This window comes from Elaeis guineensis, chromosome 2 (assembly GCF_000442705.2).
Source record: "Elaeis guineensis isolate ETL-2024a chromosome 2, EG11, whole genome shotgun sequence".
Classification (NCBI taxonomy): Eukaryota; Viridiplantae; Streptophyta; class Magnoliopsida; order Arecales; family Arecaceae; genus Elaeis; species Elaeis guineensis.
Window position 1 is genome coordinate 120687510 of NC_025994.2, and position 9895 is coordinate 120697404.

General features: G+C 39.4%; 1 pseudogene; it reads right to left on the reverse strand.

The window, feature by feature from the left end:
• Positions 1-2774: 2774 nt before the first annotated feature.
• On the reverse strand, positions 2775-8368 carry LOC105039884 (uncharacterized; annotated as a pseudogene).
• Positions 8369-9895: the final 1527 nt, after the last annotated feature.

Genomic DNA, 9895 nt, shown 5'->3' on the forward strand with positions numbered 1-9895 from the left:
AGGTAGGAAGGTAGGTGGGCCATATAAAAATATTAAAAATTCAATCATAATATATGTATACATGTAGTGATCATGAAATTTATGACAGGACATCCAAATCAAAGAGCCATGCTTCTTGATTATGATTTGGACTTATAAAGACCTAAAATAAAAAAAAATGCATTTTTGAAACTCTCTTATCTGTGCATCATGTGGGTGCAAAAATATGGTGTCTATTGTGCAACATTCTAAAATTCATGATATGGCACTTAGATTGATAGTCCGCTATATTGACTGTGTATTCCTTTGAGGTGCACAAATGGATGGTATTCTTCCAAGCGAAAACTAACCATTGATGGCGGTTACTGTTTTGAGCACTAAATTCTAGGTGTTAAATCTATCTAAGGGAGCATTTTGTTGAGATCTAATGCATGTTTGCCTCTTTTGCTGCAATACCTTAAGTTTGCCCACTTTGCTGCAATATCTCAAGTTACTGGAAGAGCTTTATTCCATAAATATAGGAGGCACATCCCGCTGCCAACCCATCCCAATCCCACCTCAATGCCCTGGACATCGAATTAGCAAATTTAACCTATAAAATTACACACATTTAAATGTGGTCTATAAGTATATGCAACTAATTATAATTTTATTAACAAATACTGTGGCTTATAATTTATAATTTGGTATTTGGTACTTAATATAATGCTAACCATCATGTCAAGTTTATATTAATATTTAAAGGTTTACATTAATTTTTAACTTTGTATGAATGTTTCAGTCTAAATTTTTTTTTTTTTCTTTTAGAAATTAAGGGAGGCTAGAAAACAGCCACCCAATTTTTATTAGAAGGATAAAAATGTACAGATGATAAGAGTTTCAGAAAGAAGTTGTCAAAGGATAAATATATACAGTTGCTTAGTGCTACAGAAAGGAGTTAAAGCAAATTTAGAAATCAGAAGCAAGAAAGAAGATATCAACTACAAACAAGTTGTACATCACAGCAGAAAGTCCTCTGGGGAATCAAGGACTCCAGGCACAAAAGATTGAGCTATCCGTTGAAGAGTTGCACACAGCCACTATTGCAACAGTAGGCAGCTCATTCTGATTATAGAAAATAGACCACTCATTGAACAGAAGAAGCAACTTCCAAAACAACACCTTCTCTGTTGAGCTTTTGTTAAGGAACATCCTTGAGTTCCTTTCCTCCCAGCAGCTCCATACCATTGCAGTCGTGCACCATCCTAAGAATAGGTTGACAGAGATCACACTTGAAACTAGGAGGTATAGAGACCGTGAATCAGCGAAACAATACATATCAGCAAAATTCAACAGAATAAAAGAAGGAAATAAAAAAACAGAAACAAGAACAAAACAGTGTCGTCACTTAAAGAATTTTTTTTTTTTGATGGAAAAGGAGACTAAGGGCCAGCCTTAGTCACCAATGCTTTATTGCAAGAAGGAGTAAGATACAGAAAGAAAAGAATGTACAGCAGAAAAAAAGCCAGAAACTTATGAAGAACAGTGGGCTACACAACAGAGAAAATCAAGATCAGCAAAATCGTGCAGAACAGGGTCTAAAAATAGAGTACAACAACTCCCACGCCCAATGCTTCCATCAGATATCGTGAAGTGTAGAACCTTCAGCGACTGCAAGACAACAAAGTAGTTGATACTCAAGGCGAATCCACTGGCTGCTGAAGCAATGGTTGAAGCTTTCTCCAAAGTATTTCATGGCTGTCTTGAATTCCTAGCCCGTAGATGTAGAGCCAACTATGAAAAGATTGGAGAATTTTCTGAAGAACTACAAACTTAGAGTAATGTTAAAGATTCTTGCGTTACGTTCTTTCCAAATTTTCCAGCACAAAGCGGCAAGAAGTTGATCAGTAGCTTTTCTAATTAAGGCATCCAATTTTCTTTTCCTCCAAACAATCCACAAATCAGGTAAATTTGAAGGCCGATCGGAGATGTTCAGATTCACAAGTAGGTCCATCCAGATCCCACGCACGAAGGAGCACCTAGTAAGGAGATGGGAGATGGTTTTGGAGTTAGATCCACGTAGAACACATTTGAAGTTTATTTGCCATCTTTTTTTTTGGCCAAAATTTCAGCAGTATGCAGTCTATTTCGAAGCGCCAGCCACAAGAACATCCTGATCTTCTCAGGTGTAGCAGCTTTCCATATCATCTTGTAGTATGGACAAACAATTCCTCCATTGTTAATGAACCCATGAAATGAATCCACAGTGAATAGCCCAGTGATAGTGAGCTTTCAAGAAGGGACATCAGCAATTCTAGACGCTTGATGTTGGCAATACAAGTTTTGAGAATGCACAGTTGTCTATGTTGGAGAAGAGAAAGTGATCCTCTAACTTTAATCTTCCAAGACAAGAATCTCTTTGATCATTGTGAAGCTATAGAGCAGTTTTGCTAAACAACCAAGGGGTACAAAGCTTCAAAGAGATAAGCAAGAGGTGTAGGGCCACACCATTGGTCCTTCCAAAAATGAATTTTGGATCCATCACTGAGCTTGAAAGAGAGAGAGAGATCCAAAAAGCATTGAAATGTTTATATACATTCTTCGAGATTGGAAACATCTTTCTAAAATTTTTTCTTGATCTCGAACCAAGTAGTTTTTTCAAGTAATATGCATTTTTGATTTGCTTTCACTAGGATTGGAAGAGGGCTCGGACATGCTCGAGGCCCATTGAGCCAGGCCGGTTTCGAGCTCAATTTGAAATCATTCAAACCAGGCTCGGGCTAAAAAATAGAACCTATTTTGTTTTCAGATCGGGCTCAGACAGAGCCTTGGCCTGGCTCAGATCCGAGCCCAACTATAACTAAATCGGAAGGACTGCTGTGGAAGCTTCCAGGGCTGCTCGAGCTCCTTTCCAAGCCCTGGAATACGATTTTCCCCGTCGGGTTCATCCGGGGGCTGTCCATAGACAAACCCCACGGTGAAGGTGACTCCACCCCCGGATCTGCCATTCATCGGATCGAGGTCCAACCAATCCTTGCTGGGATTCGCCTATCGTGATGGTCGAGGCAGATCTCGGTCAGGCCATCCGGACTAGCGATGGGTTTCGGCTCAGCGAGATCAGGGTCTGGGCCGTCGGCTTTTCAGAGTCGAGGGAGATCCAGGGGAGGTCCTCATGGTTGGGACGGGAGGAGGACAGCCGGGAGAAGAAGGACACCGACTCTGAGTCCAAGTCGTGGAGCAGTGGGAGGCGGAAGGATGAGTCTGCCGACGGTGATCTAGGGTCTCGGTGGAGGAAATGCTTCAGAGATTTGGTGTTCGCATTCTTGGAAGCGGCGACGGGGGGCTTTCGAGAATCGAGCTTTCGGGTCTGTGCCTTGTTGAGGCCGAGGATCTCCCTTCACAAATTGGAACACTACGGCCCCTTGGGAGAGAAGAAGTATGGGTCCAATCCGACGGCGTTCTCCACCCTCCGCCACGACTTGAGTGGCTCGGGCAACCGGATTTCATCAGTGGATGCCAGAGGAAGCTTCGACGCGGTCAGTGCCGACTGTAGCGGGACCAGTTTTCCGTCAGAGAAGAGCTCATCAGCGGGCAGCATCACGACGGGATCGTCGAGCCAAAATTTGAAGTCGACAAGGTCATTGCTGGCGGTCTCCGGCTCGCAGATTTCTGACGGTTAACAGGAAGACTCTACCGGGGTGGTGGTCGAGGCGGGGGCGAGCTGGTCACCTTCAGCAATGTTGCGGCTAAACGAGATTCGAGGGTTAAGCTAGTCGTAGGCAGAGTAGGCCACTGGCAAGCAGTCAAGGAGGCCCTCCAGTGAGACTCCGACGTCGTTTACCAGGCCGAGGCGGCGTGCCAGGGAGCTGAGCAGGAGAGAAATCTGGCTTAAGCCCAATTGGGCTCGAGCCGAGCTCGAACAGGGGTCGAGCTTTTCAAAAAAATCAGATCTTAGCCCAATCTGAAGCTCGAAAAATTATTTTGGATCAGGCTCGGATAAGAATAGGGTCCGACTTGATCCGGTCCGGTTCCAACTCTAGCTTCCACCGTAGGGAGGTAGATATAATAATATATTTTCAAACCCATATGGTCCAGAGGGCAAGATTAACTTGCTCTAAATTTTTAATTCTCAGACCTCTTTGTTCCTTTGATCCGCAAACTAAGTCCAATTCACCAAGCTATAAAATCCACAAACTTTCTCTTCCCTCTTCCACATAGAAGCGGGGTAAAGTTGATCAAGTTTGGACAGAACTCATTTAGGGAGTCTAAATACCGATATGAAGTAAAGCGGCAAAGATGATAAAATTATATTGAGAAGTGTAACGCTACTGCCTCAAAAAAGATGTTTATCCTTCTAAGATGCCAATCTAGAGTTAACTTTTTTCGATAAAGGCAACCAACAATGCTTTGGGGGTTTTTGATCACAAAAGGAGAGTCCAAGATAGGAGATAGGCAGTTCTTCTTTCTTGCAATTCCACAATGAGGCAAAAAAGGAGGCTTCAAAGTTCTACATATTCAAGCACACAATCAAGCTTTTATGAAGATTAATTCTGAGAGCTAAGGCACTCTCGAAGGCCAAAAGAATTGTCTTTGCATGCAGCGAAAAGACACACTTTTTTTCTGCACATAATAGACGCGTATCATCAACCAATTGAAATCCTTTAATACCTCGAAATATGTGTCGTCACTTGGAGTTGTCTATCCACTTAAGCCAAATTGAAGCAGTCTTGTGAATGATGAGCGAAGGAATGAACCCGCTGCCACAAGGAGCGAAGGAGCGAAGAAACAAGAACCAAAAAGTGTTTCGGTCTAAAGTTGCAGGTTGCTGCAAACTCTATACGTGTTCCTGAGCACCATATTTGATGCCAAATCTTGAATTAAAGTTTTGACTAATTTGATATCTGAGCACAGGGACTCCATGGTGCACTCCCAAACTATGGCACAGTGTTCTCCATCTATTTTGGATATGACTCACTACCGTATTAGATCTGATTCACTGGCATATTCTCCACCATATCATTAAAGATCCATTTTCCATATTAGTCGTTGTTGATGCTCATTTTGGAACATATAATCAAGCTATATATACTAATGTGTTGTGTTGAGACGGCTGTGATCATGATGATGCCAAGATCACTGCCGCAGATTGTTATAGGCGGCAATCGAGACCTTGCCTTTATTTTTTTCACGTTATTTTAGCTATTTGTTTTTAAAAGGGCTATTTTATCACCTTCTAAACATAGTGTTCCATCCTAAGGGACTTGTGGGTGAAGACAAATTTGATTATTTTCTACCAATGTTATTAAACCCAGTCCGAGCATCAATCCTTACAAGACATCGGATCAGTGGATCAGCGATCCAACCGTCGGATCAATGGTTGAACCGGCGGGTTAAGGCATAAAGCATAAAATATAAAATTTAATAATCTGTTTATATCCAAAAATATAATAAGAGTCCTGATAATATATATTTCAATACTGCAAGTATCAAAATACAAATGAAACACAACTATAATCTCATAAATAAAATAATTAGATTAAAATATTCATGAATATAAACATTTAATGGCATAAAGTTATAAATTCATAATAACTGCTTAACTAATAGTTTAAACTTATTTGATATTTCTATCGCATAATCCATGCCTTCATGGTACCTCATGCATTATATCCACAATAACATAAATCATAAAAAGCTTCATCAGATAATAAGCTATGAATTTATAAATTTTAGCAATTAGCAAGCATGCATTATTCAACCACACAAACGAAGCTGGTAAAGATATATGTACCCAACCAACTGCTAATCTTATATCTAGAAATATCAAAATTTGATACAAGCTCAAACATATAACCTAACTTTAAAATATAACCATCCACATCTGCTAGCAAGATCAAAAGTTTTAACAAACAAGTACACAATAATATACGATATTTCACTTCAATATCTTTAAAAAAAAATTAAAAGTAATAAACAAGTACACAATATAAAAATTCAAGCTAATGGACTGAAATTTATGTCAATATTTGCAAAAACATCTTCTTGACTTGCAATACTTTCATCTTCTCCATCTTCTCTCCTATTGACATCATTTCCATTATTTTCACCATCATTAGCATCCAAATCTTCTAAGTTCAATATATCTACAAAGTCACAAATTTAACAAAAAGTTAAAAAGAAAAATCATATCTCATGAAATTGTAATGATATTTTATTCATAAATTATATAATAAAATAATTTACTCACCATTATTATCATTTTTTTGAATAGAACATAATACCAATTCACAGTGAAAAGTTTTCAATTCTTCACTAGTTAACTCTGATGGCTCATCAACTAATACCCACGCATCATTATCACCAAACAATTTAAAGTCAATAAGATCATAGTTGCGACCCTTGAAATAAAACCTATATTTAATACTTGTTAGTTTAAAAATTATATAATAAAAAATAAATAAAAAAAATTGGATATCATTCATAATAAAATTACTTTTGTTGTACTCTCAAATTGTAGTGCACAAATACCATATCATTAAGTTTTTGGTGCTCTAATCTATTTCTCTTTTTAGAATAAATATGTTCAAAGATGCTCCAATTTCTCTCGCACCCGGACGCACTACAAGTTTGGCTTAAAACACGAATAGCCAACTTTTGCAAATTAGGTGCACAACTTCCATATGTGATCCACCATTTATCTAAATACAAAATATTGTATTTGTTAAAATAGAATGCAGTTGAAAAAATTTTATATCAATGAAAGCATAAGGACATAACTAAGAAACAAGCTTATCTGGAGCTAAGCGACTTCGATCATTTATAGCCGATGAGCATCCAAAGTCAGCCTCTGTATTTCTAAATAACCTCATCTCATTAGTTAAGTTAACCTACAAGGTTGGATTACCAAATAAATACCTCTCTATGACATCTAAGAGTCCAAAAATACTACGAGGATGTTTATCCATAAGTTATGAGTCATATCGAAAATAAGGATTCAACCAAAATCCAACTGCATGAAGATTTTGATGTAATTGTAGATCCCACCGAGAATCGATTATCCTCAAATAAGGTTCAACTACAGTCTTTCTCCTTCTAAATCTTTTGATCATTTTATCTCTAGCTTGATGCATAACATAATACAAGTAGCCCATTGAAGGTCTATCATCACTGTCAACAATCCTCAAAACTCGAATTAAAGGCTCCGTTAGTTTAACAATGGTTGCACATGCATTCCAAAAAAGAGAATTAAGCATATCATCGACAAGCTTTTTTCTTTTACTATCTTTAGCATTAGCTGAAGTTGTCCACTCTCTATAAGTCACCATTGCTCTTAATGCATCTTTGTGGCCCAAAATGCTTTGTAAAGCAATAAAATTGATAGCAAAACGTGTGGATGCCGGATGAATTATCTCCTTTCCACTAGTAAATTTTTTCATCAAATACAAAGGATAGCAATGATTATAAATATATTTTGTGATACTTGCAGCATGGGCTACTTTGTTCTTAACTGAAACTAACTTACCAATAGCTTGCATAATGAGATTAAGACAATGAGCAGCACAAGGTGACCAAAAAAGAGTGGAAAAGTCTTGTTCCAACTTCTTACCGACAGTAACATAATTTGCAGCATTATCAGTCACTACATGAACCACATTTTCAGAACCAATGGATATAACAATTTCTTTGAACAACTTGTATAACATATCAGCTGTCTTTGATCTATCCATCCATCAGCCATGATTATGCATCTTGTTTTCTTCCATATTGCACAAAAACTTTCAACATAACTTTTTACCTCATCAACATTCTTGCTTAACAAATAACCACGAACAGAATGAAAATTTGGAGCTTTGTAACCAGGCCCCATACTAGCAATGGCATCTATCATGCATTGATAATACTTAGAGTTGACAGCATTAAATGGCACACAGCATCTATTATCCATTTTACCATTGCAAAATCACACCTTTTAACTGCTTCTTTGTTTTGTAAAAAGCTTTTTATAGTTGGTTGAGCACCAGGAGTTGTTCTTGACATAAAATAATTTTTAAATATTTTTAATTATTTTTTTTTCACCTTCTATATTTTTACTTTTTGCATTACTTGTAGACTTGTTTGATGAGTGAAGAATTTCTTGTATGCCATCATCTTCATCCAATTGCCTATAATATACTTGTTCCTCATGTTCCTTATGCCTTGCACTAAAGGGATTGTAATCTTCATCCATTGTCTTTGCTCTTTTCTTCTTCTCACCAATAGCTTGAATATTTTGTATTATTTGATGGCGAATATCAGCCAGTATCTTGCGGCATGGTTCTACTTTTCTTTTTACTCCTGCAAGATGTTGTTTGAAGCGATTGATCCCACCACCAGCAAATACCTTTCCACAATACAAACATGCCAACTTCATCCTTTTGGCATTATCATTAAGTTATGGAGGTTCTCTATAATGATTCAATGCAGGATTACTTTTACCTCTAACTCCAGAAGATGAAGTATTACTTGTATCACTCATAGATGGAATAGTCTCCTCAACAGAAGTCATTTTGATAATCTATAAAAAAAATTAAATTAAACTATAATTTATAATTTATAAGTAGAAGATAAAATAACAGTAATAAATCATCAACAATTTTTTTCATTTTTTTTCATGATCCCACAGAGTGGGACTTACAGTGAGATCACGAACAGTAGTCCATTGCATCACCGTGTGACATAGCACTGCACTCGTCAAAAAAAAAATTTTTCCTGTACCGTCACAGCTTCTAAGTTCTAACCCTCAGTCCCACTAATGCCTAGAGCCCTAGATGGAGGAGGAGGCGGAGGGAGGAGGGGGCCGAGCAGAGGGGGGAAGAAGCCGACCAGAGGAGGAGGCAGAGAAAGGATGTCCCGGACGGGGAGAAGGAGGCGGAGGGGGTCGAGCGGAGGAGGAGGAGATGGAGGAAAGATGTTTGGATGGTAGAGGTGGAGGAGGAGGGGACCGAGCGGAGGAGGCAAAGGGAGGTCTCAGATGGGGAGAAGGAGGTGGGGGGGGTCGAGCGGCGGAGGAGGAGGAGGCGGAGGGGGGAGGGGGCCGAGCGGAGAAGGAGCGGAGGAGGGAGGTCTCGGTCGATAGAGGAGGAGGCAGGGTGGTCGAGCGGAGAAGGAGGGAGCAGAGGGAGGAGGTCGTCGGTCGCGGATGGAGGAGGCAGAGGGGCCGATCTTGGGCGGTTGGGCCTATTCATTGGAGATTTAAGAAAAAAAAGAGGGTTAGCATCATTTACTCACCGGAGGCTCCGTCGTCCTCGTCGGCTCGTTCTTAGTCTCCGTTCGCTGCCGCCGTTGCCGACTTGGTCACCGAGGAAGGAGAAGACGCCGACGGAGTTTGAACATGGGAAGCCAGGATTGGAAAGTTGAAGCCCAAGGGACGATCGAGACTTCGGGAGATAAGCGATGAAGATGAACGGTAAGTCAGTAATTTAATCGGATTTGCCTCAACCGGATTTTATCGGGTCAAACGGTTCGCAGTCCAACCGACCGGTTCGCCTGAATTTCAATGGGTTTTAAGCATAGCCGGTTCAATTAGGCAACCGACTCGATCCCATGGCCGGGTCATCGGGTTTCCAGTCCAACCGGCTGGGTCGGATCGAGTTTAATTACTTTGCTTTCTACCATGACCATTACTTTCCTTCATATTGTGCCCGGTTATTATGGGAGGCAATCATGATCTTTATTCTTTTTTTTTTCTTATTCATTTTAGCTATTTATTTTTAGAAGAGCAGTTTGATCACCTTCCAAACTTACCCTTCCTATTTTGTCATTATATGATTTTTCCAAAGTTGCTGTGTAAGTTTCCTTATCATTAGGATTTGATTCATTGAACCTAATAGCAGTGACATACCATTGAATACAAAGGGATTTCATCCTTTGTTTTTTTATAATTTACTTATCACCCTCC